The sequence below is a fragment of the Lactuca virosa genome, chromosome 7, assembly GCF_052849685.1.
Source record: "Lactuca virosa cultivar CGN04683 chromosome 7, Lactuca_virosa_CGN04683_v6, whole genome shotgun sequence".
NCBI lineage: Eukaryota > Viridiplantae > Streptophyta > Magnoliopsida > Asterales > Asteraceae > Lactuca > Lactuca virosa.
In genome coordinates this window covers 42,542,393-42,567,358 of record NC_136432.1, presented here as the reverse complement: position 1 = coordinate 42,567,358, position 24,966 = coordinate 42,542,393, and the positions used below count along the sequence as shown (strand labels likewise).

The 24,966-nt window shown below is 35.9% G+C and overlaps 1 long non-coding RNA gene and 1 pseudogene across 2 annotated transcripts; both read left to right on the top strand.

Moving 5' to 3' along the window:
* The first annotated feature begins 17,404 nt into the window (after positions 1 to 17,404).
* LOC145126307 (uncharacterized) lies at positions 17,405 to 18,426 on the top strand. Its single transcript, XR_013716395.1, has 2 exons — positions 17,405 to 17,622; positions 18,187 to 18,426. It is a non-coding gene; the product is annotated as an uncharacterized LOC145126307 (long non-coding RNA).
* A 2,236-nt stretch (positions 18,427 to 20,662) lies between these two features.
* Positions 20,663 to 24,617, top strand: LOC145125218 (F-box/LRR-repeat protein 25-like; annotated as a pseudogene). The gene is made up of 3 exons (XR_013715871.1): positions 20,663 to 22,518; positions 23,097 to 24,083; positions 24,301 to 24,617. The product of XR_013715871.1 is annotated as an F-box/LRR-repeat protein 25-like (transcript).
* Positions 24,618 to 24,966: the final 349 nt, after the last annotated feature.

Sequence of the window (24,966 nt, the reverse complement as noted above, 5' to 3'; positions counted from 1 at the left end):
TATAAAGCCATCAATCTTTATCATCGTACGTCGACCATCGTCGGTGTGTAGAAACCTACGAATGCCACTGATATGCACTATAAAGTCATCGATGTGCACCATTGTACACCGATTGTCACCGATCTACAGAAACCTCTAGACGTCATCCACCAAAATAACTAGCTTGGTGTTTGAATAAAATGTTATTCCATATTTCTCTCTGAAACTCCGACCCCATCCACCAACCATCGTCGTTTCATTTAACACATTAGAAAATGAAAGAGATAATGTTCTAACTTCACCAACAACTTAGATGTTGTCTGTTGAGATATGTTCTAAAATGTTATTTCATAATTCTATTTTTCTAACTTCACCAACAACTCACATGTTGTCAGTTGAGATATGTGTTTAATCTCGACTCTTTGATAAATCTTTATTTATTTTATACAATTCATGATCTTTGTTTATCTAATAAACGATATCTAGTTTTTCAATATATATATATATATATATATATATATATATATATATATATATATATATATATCATCAACTTTAGCAAAAGTTTCATTCAAATACAAATCAGGAATTAACTTACAATATAAATAAAATATTCAATGTATGCCAAAGTGTTTGTGGAATAGTTTTAATTATAATGTGGACCCCTTTTAATTATAATAAATTATAAATAATAGAAAAACAAAAAAAAATTAAAAACAAAATTGTTAAGGGTAAATAGTTTTTTTTCCACCTGAAAATAAAGAAAGACGACAAAAACATATCATATGTCCATATGAACTCCCTCAGTTAAAAAAAAAATGGTTCGACGAAACATACATTTTATCCTAAAACATAAATACCATTTCATGATAATTTTATATTTATATAAATATGAGTAGTAGGACCAAACATACACCTTATCCTAAAACAGAAAGACCATTTTATGATAATTTTATATCTAATTTTGATAATAAGGATCATATATGGTATTATTATTCTTTATTTTTTGTTTTAATATTATATGATGGACAATGTTATCATATCGTTTTTACTTCAATGTTATTATACTAATTCCATAATATTGTTGTATTGTTAGTGTTTTTTTTTTTTGAAACGACTATATTATAAAAAAGTTCTAGCAAAAAACAATTACATAGCGTTAATTGGGTTTGTTAACCAACAGACCCACTTCCTAGAGCATTTACTATTTCTATTACAAAATCATAAGAAAGAAAACTCCTTTATTGAATCAACAATCTCTACTTTTCTAATCTTCTTGCTCGCAAAGACATTATCATTTCTGAAATGCCAAAGGTACCACAACGTAATGCGCACCACCACATCAATAATTTGACTTTGAGAAGCAATCAATAAAATCAAATAGAGCTCTAGGAGAATCCATACCAATAGGCCAAAAATCTAACTATTTAAAAATTGCGTTTCAGGTTCTAGCTGACACTTCACATTTAAAAAATAAATGATCAAGTTGTTCTTCCTCTGGCTAACAAACGGGGCAAAGAATATACGGAATATCGATACCACATTATTTAAATTATCTCTAGACGGAAGACGATTCAAAAGCACTCGCCAAATAAAGATGTTAACTTTTATCGAGATAAACCGGTTCCATCTAGTACTAACATTCACCAATGGTAAGATATGATTATCTATCATTCTTCGAGTAATGGCAACCGAGAAGTCACTAGACAAGTCTAAATCCCACCACCACTTTTCGTTGGAATCTGAAAAAGTAGCATTAAGCAGCTTATGTAATAACTATTGAAACTGAGAAGATTCTACACTGCCTCTTAAAGGACGATGTCATTGCCATTTACAGCCGTGAGGAGATCTTTTTTCAAGAACAATGCATTGATTATTAATATCAAGTCGATAAACACGAGGAAAGATATTAGAAAGAGGTTGATTGTCAATCCAAATATCTTTCCAGAAATTAGTAGCATTTTCGTTACCAATTTTCTTCTTCATAGCTGAAAGCAGAATAATGTTTTTCTCCTCCATACGAAAGGTAGCAACTATAATCTGAGACCACTGCCCAGAACCTTTAATTTGACTCCGACTTCTATTGAACCCACCAAGATGACCAAAAAGAGCTTTGATAACTTTCGTCCAAAGTAAGGAATGATTATTAAAAAATCGCCATCTCCATTTTAGTAATAACGTGAAGTTTAAAGCAACTAAATTTCCAGTATTCAACCCTCCTCTCGATCTATCTATAAGAAAAATGCCCCACCTTATCCAATGTATTTTATTTGAATCATCATCACTACCCCAAAAGAATTTTGAACGAAAAGCCTCCAAATCTTTTTCCAATTTAACCGGAAGAAGAAAAAGAGACATATAATAATCCTAAAGCACCAAGAACCGATTTTAGTAAACTAGCTCTCCCTCCTATAGATAAAGTGGAAACTTTCCATTTCGACAAATGCTTGTGAAACCTTTGGATAACCAGGTTGCAACCATTAATTCGAGGCATATGTTGACCTACCGGGAGGCCAAGATAATCAAAAGGCAATTTTTCTGGTTTGAAACCGACAACACCCGCAAAATCAACTATTTCTTGCCAATTTGTTGCAATACCAAACAAATTGGACTTAAACAAATTTATTTTCAATCCCGAGACAAGATAAAGCAATTAAGAATCGTTACTATATTGACCAAATTCTGTTTGTCCCATTTGCCCATGATGATAACATCGTTCGCATAAAAATGTGAGAAATAAAAAGATTATCATTCCCAACCGGCACACCTGAAAACATATTAGCTTGAATAGCATCTTGAATAGCTACATGAAGTCGTTCCATCATCAATATGAATAAAAAAGAGGATAACGGGTCACCTTGGCACAACCCTCTGTGAAGCTGGAATTCAATCGTAGGACTACCATTAATAAGAATTGAAGTTTTAGCAGAATACAAACAAGCTCTAATCCACCCTCTCCATTTCAAACCGAAATACATAAATTCCATAACTCGATCAAGATATTTCCAACTAATCGTATCGTAAGCTTTTGCAAAATCTATTTTCAGAATCATCATCTTTTTACATTTCTTTTTATACCATTCCACCACCTCAATGACCATTAGGGGGCCATCAAGAATTTGTTTATATCTAACAAAAGTTGTTTGTTCACTGCTAACCATCGAATTTACAACTTTTGGACAACCGGAGGGCTAAAATTTTAGACAAAATCTTGTATTGAATTCCAATTAAGCTAATTGGTCTGAAATCATTTACCACAACCGGGCTGGACACTTTAGGAATTAACGTGCTGAACGAAGAGTTACATCCCGTAGGAATACTTGATTTTTCGAAAAAATCTACTACAAAGTCAATTATATCATGTTTAACTACTTCGCACTAATTTCTTCACAAAGGCAATATTAAAACCATTGGGACCAGGACCCTTTTCATTACCACAAGCCCAAACCGCCATTTTGACCCCCTCCTCTTCAACCGTAGCTTCAAGGTAATTAACTTGATCCATTGTTAGCATTTTATACCGAGAGCTCCTATTTACAACAGGAATAACTTCAAATTTTTTGAATTTATCTTTGAAATGATCCAAGAAAACATTTTTAACTCTATCAACTTCCGTGATCCATTCGCCTTCAACCTTAACCCCCTGAATTGAAATATTCTTGCGTTTTTTATTTAGGATAGAGTGAAAATATTTTGAATTTTCATCTCCTTAGATACTCCATTTGATTTTTCATTTTTGTGCAACATCTTTAAGATCTTTACATTTCATATGAGTGAGTTTTGCTTTAATAGAACTGCTTTCTTCCAAAATCACATCCGAGACTTCACCACTATCCATTAGAGAGTAGTATCTTATACTAGAATGGCAAAGTTCATGTTGTTGTGAATTCATTGTTCGTGTTGTTCTCATGGTTTGATATGTTAGGATTGGGGTTGTTATTTCTAATTTTCATTTTTGATGTGTAGTTTCTTTTATTTATGCCAATTTCACGTTGATTATTTTTGTTTTTAATAAAATTAATTATTGTTCAATAAAATTTATTCGTGATAGCGGAGGTGGTCGTGGGCGTGGAAAACGAAAACATCATATTAGGGTTAGCTATTAGAATGTCTTCCAAAATCATAAACTACTTTTTTGGCTAATGAAAAGTAGGCCTTACGTACCTTTTTATGCATGAAGTCCTCTAAAAATAATCTTTTTGTTTTTATGTCTGCCTTCCGATAGACATAAGAGGTCACACAACCATTTTTTTAAACATTACCTTAAGCTTGGAGTCATATGCCTCAGGGAATGAGGAACAAGTGTCAATTTTAGTAGCTAGGATGGCAAGATATAGGTTTTAACATGTGTTTATTATTTTGTTAATTGTATCTAGAAGGTGATACCATGCTTTGCACGAGACGGTATTTTTTGTTTTGATTTTTTTTAGTTCCAAAATTACTCTTATTAAGCCATTGTACTTTGAAAATCTACCCGATTATAGCATTGTCTTTCAAATCCTATTTTTAATCACACATTATAGTTTGAAAAAATAACCAACAATAGCAATGGAAATTGCTTTGCATTTGGACGAGATTGCTGTAGTTGACTACTGCCATTAGTGACCTTTGAAAAGTTCCTTCCTTTTGTTTAATACTTGACTTCATTGTTGGAAATACACAAATTTAGCTATCTGAAACATTCTCATTTCTTTTGATTACAAAATTTTACTTTGAAAATCTATCCGAAACATTCTCAATTCTTTTTTTTCGTTATTCTTATGTATACATGTAAGCCGGGCTCATTTGTTGCATCATTGTAATATGCACAAGTATAGTCATTAAAAGTCTTCTAGAATCTTCCAATTTTTCTAGACCATTGTTGATATGATACTTCAGAGCAGTTATGCTTTGAAAGCAACATTATAAAATTGTAATTAACTCTTTTAATGTAAAAGGACACCATTGTATTTTGAGTATTTTTAGATGTTATGCATTGTACAATATTGTAATATGAATGAAAATAAGTATGATGCTATAATAAACAAAGCAAAGAAAGTACGTTGCTATTTTTTGGTTTTTTAGTAGGGAACCTTACTTTAAAGAATCTATCGAATTATAGTATTGCACTTCAACTTTTTTCTTATTAATTTGTGAATCATAACCCTAAAGCATCAAACTTAAAAATTGAAAATGGAAAGGAATGAAATCTATACCAAGTTGAATTTTGGGATGACTAACAACAGTCTTAAACAGATGATTTAGGTAATCATGCAAACAGAAAACACCAAATAATTCTAATCAATGAATAACAGAGGAAATCTCATTTTGATCAATAAATTAAAAAAACATGAAATCATTATGTATAAAGTTGTACCAATTGACATTCTACTTTTTTTATAGAAAAACTTCTTCTTTCTCTAACAACTTTTGTACGAACTAGAGATGTATTTATTGTATATTTTATTTCTCGAATCTTTGATAATGTGTAATAGTATCATGTATTGTCATTACCAACATATGTAACTAATGGTGATTCACCTTATTAGGCTAAACAAAGAAAATGACAATTTACATAAAAAAAAGATCAATATAGCATGGATAATAAGAACTTCACTTCTTCCTATGTAGAATTGTTATTTCTAAATCGTTCTAGCAATCAAATACTTATCATAAAGATATAATGAAATATAACTTAGGATGTACGCCCTATATCATGAAACTATACCTTATCGTATGAAAATGCATTTTCACTAAGAATATATACGAATTACATAAACAAATCAGGTAACATCTTTACATTTTTGGTAAGGGGTTTTGTGTATACTAATAGTTTACGAACAAATCATACATAGAGAAGAAAAGAGGTTTCCTAAGAAAATTAGACACAACACCATGGATCTATACTTCCACCACTTCAAAAATTAGCTAACAAAATGTTTGCATTATCCAAAACATTCATACTTTAATTGCTCTTCTTGAATATATATATATATATATATATATATATATATATATATATATATATATATATATATATATATATATATATATATATACACTATTACCATCTATGGTTAATCAAAATAGCAATATGTCACAACATGATTAATTGATTAGATGTATATTAATTAACACTAAATAATAAACTTTACCACTTGACCTGATTAATGACATCATGCCATAAACGCACATCAGATACCTTGTAAAGATTGTAACTCACTATAGCCAAATTAGATTTTGTCACAAGTATTACACCATGGGTTCTAGTTATTGATTACCAAAATGTGGAAATAATGAATCTCTAATGTTAACTACTACCCATCTGTTGATTTACATCATATATTTTCGTGTTTAATTGTAATTCTCTTGTTTTTGTACAACTTAGATTTTAAACAACCAAAACTAAAAATCCTAATTTTTATTTTTATTTTCGTTTTACAAGTACTTATGTGACAAGATTTTTATAGAATTACAAGTTGAACCAATACTCATGGATACGATCCTTCTACCATTATACACTCTAGTGTGCAAGAATCATGGTTATTTATTTGTTGGTCTCGACAACCACAAGCATTCCATTCATTTTGGATTTTTACAATCAAGTGGTATATATCCACTATATTTACTTCAATAATTCCAATCATAATTCATCTTATTCCAATATGCATAATAGTTTTCATACAATAAGGAATTATTACATTCAATATAAATGTGATTTTATAAATGTTAGTATTTCAATTACTATCATATAATCTCCTATTGATTAAATATTATCTTAGATACAATCATTAATCATCATATACAACCATTAATCATCATATTGATTAAATATTATCTTGGATACAACCATTAATCATCATATACCAATAACATATCTTAGGTTAATAGGCTTAATAATCTATTCCTACGATACACCATATCTTAGTCCTTACTTTCGTTTGTTATAGTCTTATCCTAAGTATATATTCTCACTTAATCTTCTCATAATTTAAGCATATGTTCAAGTCTTAACACATAATGCTCTTAAACTATGGATATGATACCAACTTGTAGAACCCCATATCTTATATATCATTTTGGTACATATGGAAAATAGGGTAAGTACGTTCCATATGCAATCGAGAATGATAAAAATGAACTTGGTCCAATGTCCAAAACATTCTAACACTTCTATAAAAAATTCAACATGACCTTTTTTGGGGAAGTTGGACAAATCCAGGACTATAACAACATGCAAAATAAAAATCCAAGACATATTAAAACATTACAATATAACTGGAATGGTGTTACTAACCACAAACAAACTCTCACTTAGCACATGACATTATGTTATCGTAGAGAGAGTCATTATATCTTCTGATCATCACTTGTATCTATAAACTCTCGTATGGCTTTTATACTCTTCAACTCTTATATCTAATGATAAGAAACATATAGCAAAGATACATTTCATCATAAAAAATACATAAGACAAATTTGTCTTCTGAGATATAGATATGTGGGTCTGGATATAAAATAATGCTTTTAAAATTATCATATAATATTTACTTTATAATCAAAATATATAGACTTTCACTTTGAAACCATTTTTAGAACCCTTTACTTAATAATACATTTTTATAAACATTTACCTTTAAAACATGCTAATTTCTAAATAAGTCACAAATTGTTACTTTAGAAATCATGCCATTCCTATATATATATTGTGTATAATTGATGAATCACATTCTAATGAAAAAGATGACGAGACATCATGCAACATTGTTACATATACTCTTTGAGCTTATGGTTATGTACCACATCATTATTCCTTATAAATGGACTAAGTCACAAATAATGGCACTTAATAAATTGACCATAATATAAGGCGCAAATGAACTATCACGACATCATGCTAAATGGATATCTACTTTACATATAAAAATACCATCATGATATATTATTGTTTATGTCATTCTTAAGGAATCATGTTGTCTATACTGTCCATTCATTTATCTATATGTATTTCACATTCATTGTATGCACAGTTAGCATTTTACTTTTATCATTTCAATGGATAATGATATAATAACATGAAGATTTGTAACATCTATAAAATTCAAGCCAATTTAAAACTTTTTCAAGCATTCAAAAACCTTTAATTATTACAAAATATTTTCAAAATAGTTTCATATCAGAGTATCCCAGAAATCAATATCATAAACATGTGAGGAGGTGCACGATCACGCATTCGCCTTCCCGCGATCATCTGAAGTATCTAAAACAAAAACCCAAAACTGTAAGCCCAAAGCTTAGTGAGTTCCCCCAAAGTACCAACGATATACAAACATAACCATATCATAACAAACATCATGCATATAGAGTCTGCAGTATGACTGGACCGCCCGCACCGGGCCTTCAGCCTATCTGGCCCACTCTCAGAACCTTCAGCATGTCCGGACCGCCTCACCGGGCCTTCAGCCTGTCTGGACCGTTCTTCGGGCCTTCGGCCTGACTGATATGCTCCCATTGGCCTGCAGTTTATCCGGGCTGCCCTGGGTATGTTGGCCTACAGCACAAAGCAGGTCCGTCTCAACCCACCGCCAATCATAAAATCAACACATAGATAACAAACGCTAGCATATAAAAACAGTCAAACCGATCTAACAGATCACTAATCATAGCATCATCCTATATACCAGGATACCGACCTAACCGGTCACTAACATAGCATCATCCTATATACCAGGATACCGACCTAACAGGTCACTAAGCATATCATCATACAATAACTAGGATAACAATCCAAAAAGAAGGGCCGACACTGGTGACCCTGTTAGTATAGTGAGGACAACTCACCTCACAATGTCGAACCGAAAAGATCAAACTCCCGAAACATGACTCCAAACACCAACACCTCCAAATGAGTGCCAACACGATGTAGATGTTGGATCTACAAGCTTCTTCCTGTTCCAAGCCTCTAAATCTTCAAGCCTCTGGGAGTCGGGATGTTACAATTCTCCCCCACTTGAACAAGACTTCGTCCTCGAAGTCCGTTGCCGCAAACAGATCTGGGTAGTGCTCCCGCATCTCAGCCTCCGGCTCCCAAGTCCACTCAGATCCCCTCCGGTGCTCCCATTGTACCTTTACCAAAGGTACCTCCTTGTTCCGTAGAACCTTCACTTTCCTCTCCAGAACTGCCACATGCCTCTCCACATAATTCAGGCGCTCATCGACCTGAATATCGTCTAATGACACCATGGCCTCCTCATCAAGTATGCACTTGCGTAACTGGGAGACGTGAAAAGTGATGTGAATCTGACTGAGCTCCTCCAGTCTATATGCCACTTTGCCAACCCTGGCAATAACCCGAAAGGGACCAATGTATCGGGGACCTAACTTTCCTCTCTTCCTGAAGCGAATCACACCCTTCCAGGGTGAGACCTTCAGCAATACCATGTCGCCGACTTGGAACTCCAACTCGGATCGATGTCGGTCGGCATAACTCTTCTGCCGACTCTGAGCAGTCTGCAACCGCTGCCTAATCTGCTGAATCTTCTCGGTAGTCTGCAAAACTACCTCGGTCCGACCCTTCACTATGTAGCCAACCTCACCTCAACAGACCGGGGTGCGACATCTCCGTCCATACAACAGCTCATAAGGTGGAGCACCAATGCTGGAGTAAAAGTTGTTGTTGTAGGAGAACTCTGCAAGGGGTAGGTAGGAGTCCCAGCTCCCATCGAAGTCAATAACACAGGCTCTCAGTATATCCTCAAGGGTCTGTATAGTCCGCTCACTCTAACCATCTGTCTGTGGATGATATACGCTGAAATGCAGCTGCGTGCCCAGTTCCTCATGTAACTTCTGCCAGAAATGGGAAATGAACCTAACATCATGGTCTGACACGATAGAGACCGGAACCCCATGGTGAGCAACGATCTCGCGGATATACACGTCAGCTAACTTCTTGGCTGATGGGCTCTCCCGGATGGGAAGAAAATGGGCACTCTTGGTCAGTCGATCCACGATGACCCATATATTATCATTTCCCTTCGCCGTCCTCAGCATCTTGGCGATAAAGTTCATCGTGATCTGCTCCCATTTCCACATGGGAATCTACAGAGGCTGCAGTTTTCCATGCGGCCTCCGGTGCTCGGCCTTGACCATCCGACAGGTCAAGCACCTCTCAACATACCAAGCGATCTCTCGCTTCATGCACGACCACCAGTAGCTCAAACTCAAATCCCGATACATCTTGGTGGCCCCCAGGTGAATAGAGAAGCGAGACTTATGAGTCTCCTCCAGTACAATCTGTCTGACCCCACCTGACATCAGAACCCATACCCGGCCATAACGGGTCAACAATCCTCGTCTATCCTGCACAAATCGGGTGTTCTCGCCCCTGATCCTCTTATTCTTCCAGTTCTCATTCCGCATACCCTTAGCCTAAGCTTCCCTAATCAAGCTCACGAGTGGAGAATCCACTGTTATCCTAATGCATGCAACTGGAACAGAAGATCCAGCCAACTTGCGGCCTTGGGTGTCCGCAACCACATTCGCTTAACCGGGATGGTAAAGGATCTCGCAGTCATAGTCCTTGACTACGTCAAGCCACCTGCGTTGTCTCATGTTCAAGTTCGGCTGATCCATGATGTGTCTCAGACTCTTATGGTCCGTGTATATGGTACATCGGTCCCCATAGAGGTAATGTCTCCAAATCTTGAGAGCGAATACCACCTCTCCCAACTCCAGATCGTGCGTGGGATATCTCGTCTCATGCGGCTTCAGCTGCCGGGATGCATATGCCATCACTCGTCCTCTCTACATAAGGACTGCTCCCAATCCAGTGACCGATGCATCACAAAACACCACAAAATACTCGACTCCCTCAGGGAGTGTTAACACTATCGCCTCGCAAAGTCGTTGTCGCAACGTCTCGAATGTAGTCTGCTGCTCAGGGCCCCACCGGAAATCCACCCCTTTCCTCATCAGACGAGTGAGAGGTACCGAAATCTTGGAGAAATCATGTATGAATCTCCGGTAGTACCCTGCCAATTCCAAGAAGCTCCTAATGTCTGAGGGAGATTTCGGAACCTCCCACTGCATGACTGCCTCGATCTTGGCCAGGTCAACCAAAATCCCCTCCTGGTTAACGAGATGTCCAAGGAATTGAACCTCTCGTAACCAAAACTTACACTTCGAGAACTTGGCATACAGTCACTCTCGGCTCAAAACTCCCAGTAGCTCATGAAGGTGCTCCTCATGCTGCTCTCTGGTTTTGGAGTATACCAAGATATCATCAATGAACACGATGACCGAGCGATTGAGCATCGGTCTGCAGACCCGATTCATCAGGTCCATAAACACTCCCGGCACGTTGGTGAGCCCAAACAGCATCACCACGAACTCTTAATGTCCATAATGAGTCCTGAACGTGGTCTTCTCCACATCCTCCTCCCTAACCCTGACCTGATGGTGCCCGAACCTCAATTTATCTTGGAGAACTAAGATGCTCCCTGCAACTGATCGAAAAGATCATCTATCCTCGGGAGTGGGTAACGGTTCTTCACCGTCAACTTTTTCAACTTCCGGTAGTCAATACACATCCGGTGTGAACCATCCTTCTTCCTGACGAAGAGAATCGGTGCTCCCTACGGAGAACTGCTCGGACGAATGGATTGCTTGCCCAACAGTTCCTGTAGCTATGATGACAGCTCCTGCATCTCTGGTGGTGCCAATCGGTACGACGCCTTGGAGTTAGGGGCTGCACCTGACACTAGGTCGATCCTGAACTCGACCTACCTCTCCGGAGGCACTCCGGGTAACTCCTCCGAAAACACATCAACGAACTCTCTGACAACCGGAGCATCTAAAATCGAAACCTGATCCCTAACTCGCGTATCCACCACATACGCTAAGTAACCCACACACCCGTGCTGCATATACTGTCGAGCCCTGGCAGCCGAGCAAAACCCTGATCCCAACCTGGTGCCCTCGCTGAAGATAACCAGTTCTCCCCTACTTGGGGTTCGAACTACCATCCGTTGACCCCCGCAGTGGATCATGGCATCAAAGTGACTCAATCAATCCATACCCATAATCACACATACATCCCCCATGGGAGTCGGAATCAAGTCTGTCGGGAAGGATACCCCGAAGATCTCCAGAACGCAACCCTGATAGACTGAAGAAGCAGAAATCTCGTGTTCGTTAGCGATAGAGACTCGCAACGGACACTCTAGCTAATCTACAGGTAAACCGAACTCCCTACTGAACGATCGAGAGACAAACGACTGAATCGCCCCCGAGTCAAATAATACCAAAGCAGGTAAGGAGTTCACTAAGAACGTACCTAATCATAGGTACAAACACATAAGCATAAAACATATATAATCAGTAAGATAAAGGATAAAAACATACCAGCAACCACATTTGGTGCGTTCCTGGCCTCCTCGGCTGTAAGCTGGAAGGCGTGTCCCTGAGCCTTCGGAGGCTCTGCTCTACCTCGACCCCCGTCAGTGATCCTCAGTGTAGCTGGTACGAGAGCCTGCGCCGGCTTGGCGGCTAGTAGGGGACAGTTGGTCTTCACATGACCAACCTGATCGCAGTGATAACAGATCCTCATATCCTGAACCGGGGCTGGCTTGCGGCAATCCCTCGCAAAGTGCCCCTCCTTGCCGCATTTACGGCACGCACTACCAGATCTAAAAACTCCCAAATGGCCCTTCCCGCACTTACCACAAGTGCGGTCGCGCTGGCCCCAGACTTAGAATCAGCAGTCTTGGGTCGCTTCGACGCAGGCTGTGACTGCGCTGAGGCCTGCCTCTGCTCCCGTAATTGTAACTCAATCTCCAGCTCACGCCGCCTAGCGGCCAACTGTAACTCCAACAATATATCACAACGCTGGGTAGCAACAAACTGACGGATGTTGGTCTTGAGCATACTTAGATAACGTGTCATCTGATCCTGGTCGGAAGCAAACTCTGGGAAAAACATCGCCATATCAGTGAACATGCGGGTAATCTCCGTCACCGACTCCGTAACCTGCCTCAAATCCAAAAACTCCTCTTCCAGCCGCTTGCGCTCCACCCGTGGAATGTAGCAAGCGCGGAACATCTCCCCGAACTGATCCCAAGTAACCGCAGCTCTCTGATCATCAATATACGACCCAGTCATCAACCTCCACCAGTCCTTTGCTTCGGACCTCTGCTGGTTCAGAGCAAATCTGACCTTCTGGTCAGCAGGACATGAGCATGTGAAGAAGCATCCATCCACGTCAGACAGCCACCTCATGGCTACAATCAGGTCCTGAATCCCATCAAAAGTCGGGGGCTTCGTGTTATCAAAGTCCCGGTACTGAAAAGCCCGACTGGTCCCACCACCAGCAGCGGCTACAGCTGCGGAGGCTGCAGCGGCAGCCATCTCAGCAAGAGCTGCATAGCGCTCATCAAAGTACTCCACCATAGCGATCTTGATAGACCCAAACATCTCCGGTAACTATTCCCGAAACAGTGTAGCAACCTCATCATGCAGGATCTCCCGAATCTTGGTGTCCAACTCATCCGACCTCATCTGACCAATGACCTCGGGCACTGTTGGTCCCTCCTGACCTCCTGATCCTGATTCCGATCCAGTCACAAATCATCTAGTAACCACCATGCTAAAAATATACCAGGAAGATATCAGACATTCCATATAATAATCCGGGAACCAACTCCCAAGAAAGCCCTAGGGGTTGTGACTTCCTTGCTACGCATATGGGTCATATGCTTTCAGTAGTACGGGCCCATACTACCTTCCACATCTACCCATATTTGTCTCAAGTATCATCACAACGCCTTAACACTATACGTATGCATGACGTGCGCTCAATCCTCACTCCTAGAGGAAGGCTAAATATCTCATAACTGGCCGACTGATGCCACACAACTCATCCATGAAACTTCCACCAACCCTGCAACACTAGTGTATGCTAGTTATACATAACTCTGGACCCTATAGACTTTCGAATATCTGATCCTACCCTAAGCACTTCATCAAACAAGAACAGGAAATAAGGCTAAACCGAACATTCTCAGGTTATAAGATCTTAATTATGCACAACTACGATGCATACACTAAGCAACTATAGTAATGATGTCAATTTCATATAAGGAAACCCTAGGCTATCAGGCATCATATAATCATGCAATTCTTGAATATCCCTAGCCTAGAACTAGCATGTTGGTCTAACATATCATAATATCAAATATCTGTATGGTATTTTGGGGTCAACTTACTGGCTCCGACTGATCGTACCCTCTGCATCCTCCTTTAGTATTTTGAAAACCATTTGGAAAATCTTTTCCTTGGTTTGAGGCTGGATTCGCACAAGTGTACCTCCAATTCACTCAAACCAAGGCTTTGATACCAACTTGTAACATCTTTAAAATTCAAGCCAATTTAAAACTTTTTCAAGCATTCAAAAACCTTTAATTATTACAAAATGTTTTTAAAATAGTTTCATATCAGAGTATCCCAGAAATCAATATCATAAAAATGTAAGGAGGTGCACGATCACGCCTTCGCCTTCCCTCGATCATCTGAAGTACCTGAAACAAAAATCCAAAACTGTAAGCCCGAAGCTTAGTGAGTTCCCCCAAAATACCAACGACATACAAACATAACCATATCATAACAAACAACATGCATATAGAGTCTGCAGTATGACTGGACCGCCCGCACCGGGCCTTCAGCCTATCTGGCCCACTCTCATAACCTTCAGCATGTCTGGACCGACTCACCGGGCCTTCAGCCTGACTGGACCGTTCTCCGGGCCTTCGGCCTAACTGATATGCCCATATTGGTCTGCAGTCTATTCGGTCTGCCCTGGGTATGTTGGCCTACAGCACAAAGTAGGTATGTCTCAACCTACCCCCAATCATACAATCAACACATAGATAACAAATGCTAGCGTATACAAACAGTCAAACCGATCTAACAGATCACTAATCATAGCATCATCCTATATACCAGGATACCGACCTAACCGGTCACTAACATAGCATCATCCTATATACCAGGATACCGACCTAACAGGTCACTAAGCATATCATCATACAATAACTAGGATAACAATCCAAAAAGAAGGGCCGACACTGGTGACCCTGTTAGTATAGTGAGGACAACTCACCTTACAATGTCGAACCGAAAAAGATCAAACTCCCGAAACATGACTCCAAACACCAACACCTCCAAATGAGTGCCAACACGATGTAGATGTTGGATCTACAAGCTTCTTCCTGTTCCAAGCCTCCAAATCTTCAAGCCTCTGGAAGTCGGGATGTTACAAGATTTATATAATCAACATGCCATAATCTCTTTAACTTTGTCATTTATACTTTAATCATATATCTTACTCTATAAGAGATCATTTTACCATCATATAACACTTTACTTTATATGAGAGTTTATTTATTTTCATAACATTATTTACTCTATAAAAGAGTTTATCTAACTTCAAAACATACTTTGCTCTTTATAAAAAGTTCATTTTTTTATATAAAAAATATTCTTACTTTATTAAAAGAGTACCTACACTTTCAAACATACTTTATTGTTACAAAATATTCCATTGCTTTATAAATCATCCTTTCACTTTATAAAAATAGTATTTATATTTTCAAACATGATTTACTCTTATTAGAGAATTCATTGATTTACAAAACTTTCCTTCACTTTTTAAAAAGAGTTCTTACATTATCAAATATTTAATATTAAAGAGAGGTCGTAATGTTCATAACACATTAAAATTTAATACTTATATATTGTATCCGAAAAAGGAGAAAAACTTCATATGTACTCATCTAGGAGACTAGGTAGCAATCTAGTCTCGGACTTACTTGTATCTCAATCTTGAATCATACAATTTATTCTAAAATGAAATAAGGAACTTAAGGGGTTGTCCTTGTGTTCAACAGCCAGCCGCCAGCCGCCAGCCGCCAGCCGCCAGAGGACCACCACGGCTCTCTAACTACCATTACCGCTGAAAAGTGGTGATGTCGTCGAGCATCACTTCCTCAATGTTATTAGGCATTGTTTATTCTAGGGATGTAAACGAACCGAGTCGAGACGAACTTCACACTAATCGATCAATGCTCGTTTAAAGTTACCGAAGCTTGAGCTCGTTAAGATTCGGGAGGCTCGGGTTTGAGCTCGAGCTCGTGAAACACATATGAAGCTCGGAATCGGCTCGTTAAGGCTCATTAATGCTAGTTTGTCCGAAAAGCTCGTTAAAGATCGGGATCAACTCGTTATTTTTTCTATTTAAAAAATTCAAAAACACATTTCCATTGTGATATACTTTATTCCATTCCATTCCACTCCCTAAAAAACTCAAGAATAAGATGTTAAACCTTTAGCTTACACAAAGCTTTGTTGCTCTCAACTTCTAGTAATTACCCCTTTAGTCCACCAACTTCAAGTATAACCCATCCAAACCTCAGACTGATAGAACCTGCACCAAATTGACCAAGTGAGAAAAATAATTACATTCAAGTACCTTTTCCAGTGTTAAGATAAGATTGACTGATACAATACTTTGTCATTTTAACATATATCAAAACAGTTGTCCTTTTATATAAGGAGTGATGTGCAACTTTCGAAAGTTTAGGGGCAAAAGCAAAACTTCATCTCATTGCTTCCCAATCTCAATTAAGGAGAGAGAGAGTGTGTGTGTGTGTGTGTGTGTATTTTTTGGAATTATTTATAGAAAAGAAAGGACATCAGAGGATCTTATTCTCTCCTATTCTTCCTCCCAAATTGGAGGGATTTAGAAAGAAAAGAATCATTGATAAAGATAAAGCTTCAATGTTTATCCATAAGTCTCGGACCAATTGGTGGGGCAAGCTGGGTGATGGTCCATGGCATTTGTGCTTTATCAAAAGTGGCCTAGGTTCGATTCCAAGGACTTGCCTCCTTTTTGTTTATGAAAGTTAAAGTTTAATTACTTGGAATTCATTTTTTTATAGATATTTTTTATGTAATTAAATTAGTTTGTTGTGTTCTTGCTAACTAGTTGTGTTCTTAATAAAAATATTCTTTAAATTTAAAGAGCAAATAACTTAAACCATTATAGTTTAGCTAAAATCGGATTTAGGTACCACATTTTTTTGTTTTTCTAATTTTAACAAAAAAATGAATGATAATATAATATAAAGAGAAATTACATAATAAAAAAATGCAAACAAAATACTGTTTTTAGCAATATTTTCTAACAATAAAGTACCGCCTTTAACTCTTTAAGCAAATAAATAAATAATTAATTAAAAGAAAAACCAAAAAAGTTGTGGTGATGGTTAAATTATCAAATGTATTAAAGTTTTGATGACTTTGGTGATTCACTGATTCTCACATTATCATGGTAGTTGCTATATAACTGTTTTTGCAAACATGAGTGGTTTTTTTATCAGAACAAAATGAAATATGATGCTTAAAAAAGAATTTGATCAACCTATAGTGGTTTTATGTGTATTGTTCTTTTTTGTTTACGTCCCAAACCCTAAATATGTTTGAGACACCCTGACCCATCTACCCTTGAACCCTATATAACGATCTCACATAAAACATACAACACGCAGAAAAAATCAAACTCGCTTCAGCCTCTCTGTATACGACGATCCTGTCCTGCAAGGCTTCTATCAGGTTTTAATTTCTTCTCCCTGATTTTTTTTTCTGCTTCATGCTACACACGAGTACGTGTTCTGTTATATAGGAGTATAAAACTGGATATGTTCCAAACTGTGAAAACAAACCATTATTCTTTGATTTGTAACCTCATTCATTCTTTGGTTGCAATTCACTATTATCTATACGCGGGTGTTGATTGTTTAGGAATATGAAATCGATTATGTTAACTTATTTGGTTCATACATGTTCTAAAAGCCTTTATGACCACCAAGAACAACTAGAGAGTTGGTGTTTTTCTGTCCCAATATTCAATATTTCTTATAGGTTTAAAGCTTCCGAGATGTATTGGTTTAAACCTTGACAGTTTATTCCAGATAATATCGACTCTTAAATTTGAATGATGTATTTTTGGTTAAATTCATTTTAATCTTGCAAATTAGTTTTTATTTTTGCATGTTGTAATTAATCAAACTTGAATGGGTTTAACGAACTAAAACAAAACATACATGAAAGATAATTAAACTAATTAAAAAGAAATAGTTGAGTTATGATCCTATTACTCCTCTGTTTGTTTGATAGAGAGAATACGGGGTAGAAGAACGAAATCAACCTAAAATGGATGCAAAAGCAAAACGGATGAAGTTTCAAGAAACCATGGGGAAGGAGGAAGAGGATAAAATCAATGTGTTGCATAGTTAGTATTTTACTTTTATCATTTCAATGAATAATGATATAATAACATGAAGATTTATATAATCAACATGCCATAATCTCTTTAACTTTTTCATTTATACTTTAATCATATATCTTACTTTATAAGAGATCATTTTAACTTCATATCACACTTTACTTTACATGAGAGTTTATTTACTTTCATAACATTATTTACTCTCTAAAATATTATCTAACTTTAAAACATACTTTGCTCTTTATAAAAAGTTCATTTTCTATACAAAACATATTCTTACTTTATTAAAAGAGTACTTAAACTTTCAAACATACTTTATTGTTACAAAAGATTTCATTGTTTTATAAATCATCCTTTCACTTTATAAAAATAGTATTTATATTGTCAAACATGATTTACTCTTATTAAAGAGTTCATTGATTTACAAAACTTTCCTTCACTTTTTAAAAAAGAGTTCTTACATTATCAAATATTTAATATTAAAGAGAGGCCGTAATGTTCATAACACATTAAAATTTAAAACTTATATATTGTATCCAAAAAAAAGGAGAAAAACTTCATATGTACTCATCTAGGAGACTAGGTAGCAATCTAGTTGCGGTTCACTTACTTGTATCTCAATCTTGAATCATATCGCAACAATTTATTTTAAATTGAAATAAGGAACTTATGGGGTTGTACTTGTGTTCATCAACTGCCAGCCGCCAGAGGACCACCACGACTCTTGGACCACCATTACTGCTAAAAAGTGGTGATGTTGTCGAGCATCACTGCCACACTGCTATTAGGCATTGTTTATTCTAGGGTTGTAAATGAGCTGAGCCGAGACGAACTTCATACTAATCGGTCAATGCTCATTTAAAGTTACTGAAGCTCGAGCTCGTGAAACACATATGAAGCTCGGGATCGGCTCGTTAAGGCTCATTAAGGTTCGCTTGTCCGAAAAACTAGTTAAAGATTGGGATCGACTCGTTATTTTTTCCATTAAAAAAATTCAAAAATACATTTCCATTGTGATATACTTTATCCCATTCTATTCTACTCTCAAAAAAACTCAAGAACAAGGTGTTAAACATTTAGCTTACACAAAGCTCTGCTGCTCTCAACTTCTAGTAATTACACCTTTAGTCCACCAACTTCAAGTATAACCCATCCAAATCTCAAACTGATAGAACCTGCACTAAATTGACCAAGTGGGAAAAATAATTACATTCAAGTACCTTTTTCAATGTTAAGATAAGATTGACTGATACAATACTTTGTCATTTTAACAAATATCAAAATAGTTGTCCTTTTATATAAGGAGTGATGTGCAACTTTTGAAAGTTTAGGGGCAAAAGCAAAACTTCATCTCACTCTTCCCAGTCTCATTCAAGGAGAGAGAGAGAGAGAGAGAGAGAGAGAGAGAGAGAGAGAGAGTATTTTCTTTTTTGAAATGATTTATAGAAAAGAAAGGAAATCACATGATCTTATTCTCTCCTAATCTTCCTCCCAAATTGGAAGTATTTAGAGAGAAAATAATCATTGATAAAGATAAAGCTCCAATGTTTACCCATCAGTCCCGGCCCAATGGGCAGGATAAGCTGAGCGACGGCCCAGGGCTCGTCGTAACCATTTGGGGCCCCAAGTTTAAGATCGTTCAAGTTTATATATCTTTATATGTTATACTACTTATTACCATAATGTATTTGTTATGCGTCTAATATGGCTGGTACAATGCATGTCGTTACTTTTAAAGGCCCCGTGTTCAACTCTTGTTAACGCCAATTTTTTGGGATATATATACAGTAAAGTCCCAATATTTTCATCGATTTGACAAGAAAGTCCTAAACTTTATTTTTTTGACAGTAAAGTCCAAATTACCGGCAGTTTTTGACACTTTTACCCTTTTTTCCCGGTTAGCCGGTAATTAGGACTTTTACCCTTCTTTCTTTGTGTTGACTTTTTGCTGTCCCAAAAATGGAGAAATAAGAAACCGAACCCTGGTTCTTTCTTTCTTTCTTTCTTGATTATCTCAATTTTTTTCAATGTCGGTTTGTTGAGATTAAAAAAACGATTTAACAAGAAGCAAACGTTAAGGATTTCAATAGGATCTAGCTGATTAGAAAAGGTTTTAATAACTCTTATGCTTAAAGAGTATTATACCATTAAATTTCTAACCAAAAAAATTATATATACACTAAAGTCCCAATATTTTTAACGATTTGACAAGAAAGTCCTAAACTTTATTTTTTTGACAGTAAAGTCATAATTGACGATTTGATAAAAAAGTCCTAAACTTTATTGTCAAAAAAATAAAGTTTAGGACTTTCTTGTCAAATCGATGAAAATATTGGGACTTTACTGTATATATCCCCAATTTTTTCAACATATTTACTTTATTTTGTATATTTATAAGTTCGTCTTGAATGATAGAATAAAATCCAATTTAGTGTTGCTAGGCCTTTTTGTAGGTTCGATTCCAAGAACCTGCCTCCTTTTTGTTTATCAAACTTAAAGTTAAATTACTTGGAATTCATTTTTTATAAATACTTTTTATGTAATTAAATTAGTTTGTTGTGTTCTTCCTAACTAGTTGAGTTCTTAATAAAAATATTCTTTAAATTTAAAGAGCAAATAACTTAGGGATATATACACTAAAGTCCTAATATTTTCATCGATTTGACAAGAAAGTCCTAAACTTTATTTTTCTGACAGTAAAATCCAAATTACTGACAGTTTTTGACACTTTTACCATTTTTTTCCGGTTAGCCAGTTTGTCAAAAAAATAAAGTTTAGGACTTTCTTGTCAAATCGTCAATTAGGACTTTACTGTCAAAAAAATAAAGTTTAGGACTTTCTTGTCAAATCGTTGAAAATATTTGGACTTTAGTGTATATATCCTTTTTTTTGTTAGAAATTTAATGGTATGATACTCTTTAAGCATAAGAGTTATTGAAACCTTCTCTAGTCAAATAGATTCTATTGAAATCCTTAACGTTTGCTTCTTGTTAAATCGTTTTTTAATCTCAACAAACCGGCATTGAAAAAAATGGAGATAATCAAGAAAGAAAGAAAGAAAGAAAGAACCAGGGTTGTGTTGGTTTTTTGCAGTCCCAAAAATGGAAAAATAAGAAACCGAAAAAAAAATGAAATTGCCCTTCTTTCCCTTCTCCACATTCACACCTTTTTGACTAGGCATGTGTTGTTTGTGTTTGTATAATCTGTCCCCAGTTTTTAGCTTAAGATTTGGCGGCGAAGTAAGAAGAAAGTTTTACAAGTCTTTTCACCCTTTCCCGCTCACTCTTTTGCATATGTTTCTCTTGATCGTGATTGTGTCAGGGTAAAGATGATGATGGTAAGAAAAACAGTGGTGCTGCAACAAAAGTCACAATTAAAAGTTTTTGGGTTACGAAAATACACTAAAGTCCCAATATTTTCAACGATTTGACAAGAATGTCATAAACTTTATTTTTTTGACAGTAAAGTCCTAAATGGAGATTTGACAAGAAAGTCCTAAACTTTATTTTTTTTGACAAAAAAGTCCTAATTACCGGCTAACCGGAAAAAAAAGGGTAAAAATATCAAAAACTGCCGGTAATTTGGACTTTACTGTCAAAAAAATAAAGTTTAGGACTTTCTTGTCAAATCGATGAAAATATTGGGACTGTAGTGTATATATATCCCAATAACTTAAACCATTATAGTTTAGCTAAAACCGGATTTAGGTACCACATTTTATTTTGTTTTTCTAATTTTAACAAAAAAATAAAAAGAATGATAATATAATATAAAGAGAAATTACATAAATAAAAAAATGCAAACAAAATACTGTTTTTAGCAATATTTTCTAACAATAAATTACGCCTTTAACTCTTTAAGCAAAAAAAAAAAAAGTTGTGGTGATGGGTAAACTATCGAATGTATTAAACTTTTGATGACTTTGGTGATTGTTACATTATCATGGTAGTTGCTATGTAACTGTTTTTGCAAACATGAGTGGTTTTTTTATTAGAACAAAGTGAAATATGATGCTTAAAAAAATTTGGTCAAACTATTGTGGTTTTTTTTTTTTTTTTTTTTAGTTTTACGCCCGGGCTCTAAGTATGTTTGAAACCGCCTTGACCCATCTACCCTTCAACCCTATATAACGATCTCACGTAAAACATACAACACGCAGAAAAAATAAAACTCGCTTCAGCCTCTCTCTATACGACGATCCTGTCCTGCAAGGCTTCTATCAGGTTTTAATTTCTTTTCCCTGATTTTTTTTTCTACTTCATGCTACACACACGAGCACGTGTTCTGTTATATAGGAGTATCAAACTAGATATGTTGACAACTGTGAAAACAAGCCATTATTTTTTTGATTTATAACATCATTCTTAATTCATTCTTTGGTTGCAATTCAATGTTATCTATACGCGGGTGTTGATTGTTTAGGAGTATGAAATCGATTATGTTAACTTATTTGGTTCATGCATGTTCTAAAAGCCTTTATGACCACCAAGAACATGTAGAGAGTTGGTGTTTTTCTGTCCCAATATTCAATATTTCTTATAGGTTTAAAGCTTCTGAGATGTATTGGTTTAAACCTTGACAACTTATTCTGGATAATATCGACTCTTAAATTTGAATAATGTATTTTTGGTTAAATTCTTTGTAATCTTGCAAATTAGTTTTTATTTTTGCATGTTGTAATTAATCAAACTTGAATGGGTTTAACGAACTAAAACAGAACATACATGAGAGATAATTAAACTAATTAAAAAGAAATAGTTGAGTTATGATCCTATTACTCCTCTGTTTTATTGTTTGATAGAGAGAATACGTTGTAGAAGAACGAAATCAACCTAAAATGGATGCAAAAGCAAAGCGGATGAAGTTTCAAGAAACCGTGGGGAAGGGGGAAGAGGATCGAATCAGTGTGTTGCCAGATTCTTTGCTTCTTGAAATCATCTATCGTTTACCCTCCACAAAATCCGCAGTTAGAACAGGTATACTCTCCAAAAGATGGAAACATATTTGGACTTTGCTTCCTACTCTAAGTTTCTATCATAAGGATGAAAATCTCAAGTGGTCCGAGTTCGTTTCCATGGTTAACAAAACCCTAACTCGACGTGGCATATTGAAGCTCAAGAAATTCAAAGTGTATACCAAACATTATTATGGACTTGAATCTCATGTCAACAGGTGGATTCGTTATGCTATAAGATGTAACGTTGAAAACCTTCGTTTATCCTTAAGGCATTTATTATACTCCAAACGAGAGTTTGTGGTAGATCAATTTTTTTGCAACAGCTCAAGCTTTACAGATCTGCAATTAGACTGCTGCATGTTCAATTCTATAGGGGCGATTAGTTGGAAAAATCTGAGGAGTTTGTGTATTATTAATGGGAAGTTAGATGACGATTTGATTGAAAATATATTATCTGGTAGTCCTCTATTGGAAACTTTGGAATTGAATGATTGATATGGTTATAGTCTGCTTGATATTACTTCAAAGAGTGTTAAAAACTTGGTGTTAGATGGATATATTGTTCCTGAGGATTATAATGATGCTGGTAATTTTACCAATATAGTCACAATCAATGCTCCTAATATTTTATCACTAACAATCCACGGTAAACTGCTGCTGTGGAAGGTTTTGTTGGTAAATGTCTCTTCTTTAATCGAAGCTAACTTAGATTATACACGCACACGAAAATGCGAGACATCTCTTTATGAAGCTGATGAAGAGATGCTTAAAGGATTTATACTAAACCTTCGCCATGTCAAGGAGCTTAAAATTGGAGAATTGTGTTCTGAGGTAAATTTTCTTTTGCTTTCCGATGTATGTCTGTGTAAAAAAAAAAGAAACATAAGTTATAATAGTAGTAGTAGTTCATTGATTATCTTTCGATAAACTTGTTGCAAGTATCCTTTTCTTGTCTTTTCAATCAATCAATCCTCCTAAGTCCTAATATAATAGTATCATTTTTGTTATCTTCAAATCTCACTTGTATACTTGGGTTGGTACTTGGTAGGTTCTTTTTCATTTAAGAGCTAAAGGTTTTATTTTTCCATCAAATGTCATGGTTGACTGGAGTAAGCTGATTGGTCTGAAGAGAGGATATCGACAAGTGAATGGTCAAAAAAGTCGTTCAGGTCAAGTAGGGTGTTGATTGAATGAAGGCCATACAAAGAGTTGATGAGGACCGGTGTTTCTCTCTCTTTTTTTTTTTGTTAGGAACAGATTGAACAATTGAAAAAATAAATACTTTTTATTTCAAAATTTTTATCAATCGACTGTTTCATTTGTTCTCTTTAATTAATCAGAATGTGTTTATTGTTTTAGTTTTTACCGCTCTGGCTTAGCGAGCATGTTTGATTTACTGTTTGTGCTTGATTCAGTCTTCTATGACTTATGTATTTTCTTCGAGCAAAATGGCCAAATTGTTTTTTGTTATACCCATATGCATGCTTTTGTCTTGACCAACATATAGACCAAAGATAAGGCCCGTTTGTTTGTTTGGCATGGCAGGATGGTCTTAAAGTGTGTTCCAACTTTTTTGTTCCACCCAAAAAGATGGAAGATGGACTCGCTCTTGATCTCTTGTATGTGCAGATGACGTGAATGTCATCATTATAATCAATATAAATAGGCATACAAAGGTTGTCCATTTCTGCCAAGTCCTATTTATATAACAAAA